Source organism: Dipodomys merriami, unplaced genomic scaffold (assembly GCF_024711535.1).
Source record: "Dipodomys merriami isolate MVZ:Mamm:240054 unplaced genomic scaffold, mDipMer1.0.p SCAF_437, whole genome shotgun sequence".
Taxonomy (NCBI): domain Eukaryota; kingdom Metazoa; phylum Chordata; class Mammalia; order Rodentia; family Heteromyidae; genus Dipodomys; species Dipodomys merriami.
Genome location: NW_027205999.1, coordinates 59,243 through 66,880, shown reverse-complemented (window position 1 = coordinate 66,880; position 7,638 = coordinate 59,243). Strand labels below are relative to the sequence as shown.

At 38.3% G+C, this 7,638-nt stretch overlaps 1 non-coding gene across 1 annotated transcript; it reads right to left on the bottom strand.

Annotated features, from left to right (window-relative positions):
- Positions 1-1,958: 1,958 nt before the first annotated feature.
- LOC138807857 (U6 spliceosomal RNA) lies at positions 1,959-2,062 on the bottom strand. The gene has a single exon (XR_011366311.1). It is a non-coding gene; the product is annotated as a U6 spliceosomal RNA (small nuclear RNA).
- Positions 2,063-7,638: the final 5,576 nt, after the last annotated feature.

Below are 7,638 nucleotides of genomic sequence, written 5' to 3'. Positions count from 1 at the left end.
TCTGAGGAATAAGATTTAAAGCTAGCCTAGGTAGACAAATCTAAGAGAGGCTTATCTCAACCAGCAAAAAGCAAGAGTGGAGACATGTTTTGAATGGTATAATGACAGCCATGGCCAAAATAGCTGAAAAAGACTCAAAGCTTTAAGTACAAACCTTAATACTGGCACATTTCTAGAATGTGTTATTAGATAGTTTTGACCATACATCAGGCTCTCAAGGGATGAACACAGGTCTAGGGAGAGGGAAGTCAACTAGGGAAAGGCATTTTAGAAAAGAAGTGCTGAGCTCAGGGCAGGACTTTGAATCAGCTTAAACAAGCAAAGAAGAAGTTAGAGACATTTCAAATGGAGGGCAGTACACCTACAGTGGGCCTGTGATGAAATGGGAAGGAACAGGTGACTAAAAAGGGGATGATAATGGGTAGATCCTGAACATGTGGTACTTGTGGTTTTAGTGGCCTTCAAGTGGTAAGACCTAGTTGCACTCTCAAGATAGACATTGTGGCTAAAGATTCGTAACCAGTAACGAACAGCAAGTCATGATTGGGGACTACCTCACATCACTCATGGGCATCTTGAGGAAATCTACAAGGAAGGTATCCAGGACAGTAGGAAGGAGTATCAGGAAGAAATTCTGGCAGAGAAAAGAGAAAGAACTTAAAGAGGGCCAGAGTTTGCAGAGCCTGAGGTTCAGTAGAGAGGCTTTGCTCTGCAGGTGGTAACTGGGGAGTGATCCAATAGAGACAGTAGAATGGGATTGAAGGAAAAGCAAAACCACAGCATGAAAGGACCATTTCAAAATGTGGTTCACATACAAAAGAATAAATATGGGGGTCTGGGAAAGTGGCTCAGTGGTAGAGTGCTTGCCTTGCATGCATGTGGCCCTGGGTTTGATTCCTCAGCACCACATAAGCAGAAAAAGCTGGAAGTGGTGCTGTGGCTCAAGTGGTAGAGCACTATCCTTGAGCTGAAGAGCTGAGGGACAGCGCCCAGGCCAGAGTTCAGGCCCCACAACCGGACCCAAAAAAACCCAAAACTGTACAGAGGTGTCACATTTCTGGGAGTAAATAATGAGTACATTTCCTAACAAGCATTGTTCCCTCCTCCCACCATCCCTTCCCTCCCACCTCCACAAATACACTCCCCTCCCCCTTCCCCTGCCTAAATTGTAAAGTTCATTTTTCAACAGAGTGTCTTGTGCATCTCATTGTTACAATGGGTTAACCTGTATCCCTATTTAACCATTTTGTATTTCCCTTCCCCTCACCAAATTAGAGAAACGTATGCACAGGATGTTGGTTTACCAACTTCAAATACAATGAAAACAGGGGTTATAGCGTGGGGGAGGAACATATACAGAAACAAAAAAAATCACATCACACATCATAAGTACATTAGAAACAATAACAAGAAAGTAAAAAACCCTATCTTAGGGTTCATTTCCCTTAATATCATCTTATCTGCTCATATGCACATAGCTTTTGATGTATTCTGCTTATCACAGACATATATTAGTTATTGAAAATAAGGGAAACCATGGGACCTATGTTTCTTTGGACTTGGCTTACTTCACTTAATAAATATTTTTCCAAGACTTTCCAGTTCTTAACAAATTGGGCGATACCATTCTTTCTGATGGAGGCATAGAATTCCATTGTGCATATACACCCATATTTTCTTGATCCATTCATCTACTGAGGGGCATTAGGGTTGGCTCTATATCAGCTATTGTAAATAATGCTGCAGTAAACATAGTTGTGCTGGTAGTTTTAGTATGGTCTTGTTTGTGATCATTTGGGTAAATGCCCCAAAGTGGGATTGCTGGGTCATAGGAGAGCTTTATATGGAGTCTTTTGATGAGCCTCCATATTGCTTTCCAAAGTGGTTGAACAAGTTTACACTCCCACCAAGAATGCAGTAGAGTCCCTGTGGCCACATACTCTCCAGCATCTGTTGTTGCAAAAATGGAACATTTCACTAATTTGCGTGTCAGCCTTGCTCAGGGGCCATGCTAATCTCTGTATTGTTCCAATTTTAGCGTATTTGCTGCCTAATTGAGCACAGAACATTTTTTATATGTAAAGTGTAATTGATTTTCTTAAACTAGACAATTCAAAAAAAGTAAGCTCAAAAGATTTCTTGTGAAATTTTAGAACCATGTATTTCTTTTTTTTAGCAATACAACAAACTGTTAGTACCATGTATTTCTTACATAAGCACACATTTAAGAAGAAAGTCAAGATTGGCATGTCAAAAACAAAATAATTCCAGATATTTGTTGTTCAAGAGATGTGTAGAAGGAGGAATTCAATTATTCTATACAAGGCACCTGTCATAATGAACACTGCAGCAAGTGTTAAGGTTTGTTAAAAGTGTTAAATGTATTTAATTTGGGTATTTGCTTATATATGCCAAAATTAGGACTGTTTGGCAGGTCATAAACTTTTCTATAAAGTATTTGAGGTTTATGGTAGCAGACATATGGTACTAATTATGTACATTTCAGAGTTTATAGAAACATTACCAATAAGAAGTTGCAAAGTCTTTGCGTAAAGAAGCAGAGTGAAGAGTTAAGACTTTGTTAAGTACATAGTTTCTGTTAAATTTTTAGGGCTTCCTTACTTTACATGTTAGTGAGGAACAAATGATGATATAAGCCATATACAACTGATGAGATGAACCATAAAAAGTAATCTTCGTGGGTAACTTTAAAGACTACTCATAGCCTATAAAACTCTTTTTAAAGGGCTGGGAAGTTGGCTCAGTGGTAAAGCGCTTGCCTTGCGTGCTTGAGGCCCTGGGTTCGATTACTCAGCACCCATAATCAAAAAAACAATCCAGAAGTGGTGCTGTGGCTCAAGTGGTAGAGAACTAGCCTTGAGCTGAAGAGCTGAGGGGCAGTGCCCAGACTCAGAGTTCAGGCCCACGACCGGACCCAAAATAAAAACCCAAACAAAATCCTCTTTTTGAACATCATAATCTTAGCCAGTTTTAAATGCACAGGAATATGAGAAAATAGTAAAATCTAATATGTAGAACACTTCAAATACTGAAAACACTGGTAATTGTTTTTTTATTTTATTAATCATTAATATTTAATTTTCGGTTTTCTTTATTTGTTGCATTGTTTCCCTTTTTGTAATATAATACAACTTTTTATAAGTCGTCATCAGGAGGTACTTTGAGAAGCTTACTGGGATGGCCAAAGATTTTTTATAGGTGCATGTGAGTTTACAAAGAAGAAAATTAAGAACAAAATATTTATTAAAAAAATTATCAAGTACAGTCTGAATCAGGAGGGATGATAAATGTCCACACCCAAAATCTTAGCCCTCATCTGAAGCGGTGGTATTACAGAGTTGAGACCACAAAAGTGAGAGACTGTTTTTGTGTTTTTTGTTTTTGTCAGTCGTGAGGCTTGAACTCTGGGCTGGAGTGCTGTCCCTGCACTCTTCAGCTGAAGGCTGGCTCTCTACCCCTTGAGCCACGGCGCCACTCTGGTTTTCTAGTGGTTTATTAGAGATAAGAGTCTCACGGACTTTCCTGCCCAGGCTGGCTTTGAACTGTGATCCTCAGAACTCAGCCTCCTGCATAGCTAGGATTATAGTCGTGAGCTGCTGGCACCCAGCATTGTTTTGTTGATTTTTATTTTGTTGGTCATGGGGCTTGAACTCTGGGGCCTGGGTGCTGTCCCTCAGCTCAAGGCTAGCACTACCACTTGAGCCTTCATCTTTTTCTACTTCTGTGGTGCTGAGGAATCAAACCCAGGGCCTCATGCATTGCAAGGCAAGCACTCTACCATTGAGCCACCTTCCCAGCTCCTGAAAGACTGTGTTTCAAAAAATCATCTAAACAACATTTGCTTTCTGCTTTGGGTTATATAATGAAATATATGAATATCTTTTTATATTTTTGTGAATTGTCATACTTCTAAATTCATACAAACTTCAGCCACTTTATCCTTTACAAAGTCATGAAATATCTCTGAGAAATTTCTTCTGGGAAAATTATATTTGCACTTATAATTTCTTCTGAGTCATTTTTATTTTTATTTATTTTTTATTTTTTTATTGTGAAAAAACTGTACAGAGGGGTTACAATTACATGGGCAAGATAATGAGTACATTTCTTATCAAGCATTGTAGCCTCTTCCTTTGTTTCCCCTTCCCATTCCTTCCAAGCCTCCCCCCCCAACCAGTCCTCACCCCACCCCCCCACCAAAGTTGTAAAGTTCATTTTCGACATGACAACTTGTACTTCTCATTGTTGCAATGGGTCCATCTGTATCCTTATTTAAACGACTTGTTTTTCCCCTTCCCCTCCACAAATTATACCGACATCAAATACAGTGAAAGCAGGGGTTATACTGTGGGGGAGGGACATACAAAGCAACAAAGAAATAATCATATAAATGAGTTAGAAACAAATGCATGAAAGAAAAAAAACATTTAAATACATATCTTAGGGTTCATTTTCCTAACATCACCTTATCTGACCTTTTCTGCTTGACTCACACATATACTAACTATTGCAAATGAGGGAAACCCTGGCATCTATGTTTCTTTGGGCTTGGCTTAATTCACTTAATATAATTTTTTCCAAGTCTTTCCAGGCCCATATCAAGCACTGAAATAGAAACAGCAATAAGAGACCTCCCATCTAAGAAAAGTCCAGGACCAGATGGTTTTACAGTGGAATTCTACAAGGCCTTCAAAGCAGAGCTCACACCAATACTCCTCCAACTCTTCAATGAAATTGAAAGAGAAAGTTCACTACCGAACACATTCTATGAAGCCATCATAACCCTCATCCCAAAACCAGGCAGGGACTCATCATTTTTATTTTTTATCAAAATCATTTTATATTTTATGTTGATGGGTTATCATACATCAAATACCTTCAAATGTACATGTAGAGTCTAAAGATAGCAGTATGAATATTCTCATGCAGCTCTTGTTTATCTGTTATGTACTTTCAGTATTATGGTACTTCTCTCTTTCACCGTTTTTCATTCATAGTCTTTCTCTTTCATGCTCCATGTCTGCTACTTAGAATTTCTGCTGGTCTTTTATCCTTCAGGATCCACTGGTTTTGTGGGAACATGATAGGGACCAACAGTTTCCCTTGCATTCTTTAAGAATTATAAGAGGGACGTGATATTATTCTTTGCCATTCTAAATGGCAAAACAACAGATCTAGGAATTCCTTTTCACTTTTACTTCTATTATAAATTTTATCTCAAAGGAATCATTGGGATAGATAAGATATTTTATCTTGTGACCTAAAAGTTCTTTTTCTTTTACAAACAACCTTTTTCTTTGATTATCAGTAAGTAACTACATGTAATGAAAACAAAGCTATCCTATGGTAAGTAGACCGAAGTTGTTCACAGGGATGAAAAACAAGGTAATGGGGCAAGTGAGAACAAAGGATACCCATCATAGAGCACAGCTCCTCAGAGCAGTTTATCATGTACACTTTGTGAGAATGACAATGTGCTGGGAACTATTGATTAAATCACTGAACACTGATTTATATATATGTACATATAGTTGCATATGTATATTTATTTATATATGCATATATGTATGCATATGCCCTTATATATGTACACATGTATGTTACTATACACATAAATTCACACATACATATACACATGTATACATGCACACATGGAGAAAGACACATATTTACAGCCAACACAAGTTTCACTAGTTGTTGAATATGCCTTAGATGGAATATTTGAAACAAAATATGTTGAAAATGTATTTGTCTCTATTAGTTCTTTTACCACTCCTCTTATCTCTTAAAACTGTTAGGTTTTGACAGATTTGACTTGCAAAATGCAGTACAAGTCACTCAGAAATCTCAGTAAGTAAAGAACATATCGTGTTTCCCAGCTCCCTACAGAATGCTTGCTCTTATAGACATTCTCAACAACCAAAGTAGCAGGAAAATGCCCTGGTAAAAAAATAAAGTTATATATCTCATTGTTGCAATGGGTCCACCTATATCCCTAGTTAAACGATTTGTTTTTTCCCTTCCCCTCCAAAAATTATACCTACATCAATACATTGAAAGCAGGGGTTATACCGTGGGGGAGGAACATACAAAGCAACATAGAAATCATCTTATAAATATGTTAGAAACAATTTCATGAAAGTCAAAAACCAAAAAAAAACATTTGAATACTTATCTTGGGGTTCATTCCCCTAACATCAACTTATCTGACATTTTCTGCTTGACTCAGACATATACTAGTTATTGCAAATAAGGGAAACCATGGAACCTATGTTTCTTTGGGCCTGGCTTACTTCACTTAATATAATTTTTTCTAAGTTTTACCACTTCCTAACAAATGTGGCAATGTCATTCTTTCTGATGGAGGCATAGAATTCCATTGTGTATATATACCACAATTTCTTGATACATTCATCTGCTGAGGGGCATCTGGGTTGGTTCCATATCTTAGCTATGGTAAATAAAGCTGCAATAAACATAGTTGTGCTGGTAGTTTTAGTATGGTCTTGTTTGTGATCATTTGGGTAAATGCTCAAAAGTGGGATTTCTGGGTCATAAGGCAGCTCTATGTGGAGTCTTTTGAAGAACCTCCATACTGCTTTCCAAAGTGGTTAAACAAGTTTACACTCCCACCAACAATGTACAAAAGTACTCTTCTGTCAACATTCCCTCCAGCATCTTTTGTTATTAGAGTTCTTTATTATAACCATTCTAACTGGGGTGAGGTGGAATCTCAATGTTGTTTTGTCGAAAAATGAGCTTTACAACTTTGGTGGGTGGGGGGATGACGAGGTGTGGTGGGAAGATGGGAAAGGATGGAAAGGGGAAAGAAAGAGGAGCCAACTATGCTTGATAAGAAATGTACTCATTATGTTGCCCATGTAACTGTAACTCCTCTGTACGGTATTCTCACAATAAAAAAAATAAAATTATAAGGCTCTAAATGGCATCCTTCCTTGAGCTCTTTTCCAACAGCCAGCATCAATTCCCAAGCAGATGAGAGAGTCCTCAGAAGACTGGACCTCAGATCAACATTTAACCAACCCATGTGAAAAGTCCTATGAGAGAAATGCTGGCTGAGGTCTGGCTGATTTCCTGGCCAAGAAAATAAGAAAAGAAGAAAGTATTTTTAATGTATTAAAGTTTGAGAATAATTTGTAACCTGTCAATAAATGTGTAGAACACAAGTATACCAACTGACAAAAAATGATGTGCTCTTGGACTTGGTGAGTGATTTTACATGTGTTTACATAAGTAGAATCAGCAAAAATCAAGCCAGCATTTCTTCATTTAAGATATGAAGAAAGGATACAGGTTGACCCATTGTAATAATGAACTGTACAAGACACTCTATCAAAGAGGGGGTGGAGGGATGAGTTGGGGAGGTGTGAAAAGAAGGGATGGTAGGGGAAAAACAAAGGAGAGGGTGCTCAATAAGAAATGTACTCATGCTGGGCGCTGGTGGCTCAGGCCTCTAATCCTAGCTACTCAGGAGGCTGAGATCTGAGGATCTGATTTAAAGCCAGACTGGGCAGGAAAGTGTGAGAAATTCTTTTTTTTGGAGGGAGGGGTCCGGTTGTGGGGCCTGAACTCTGGGCTTGGGCGCTGTCCCTCAGC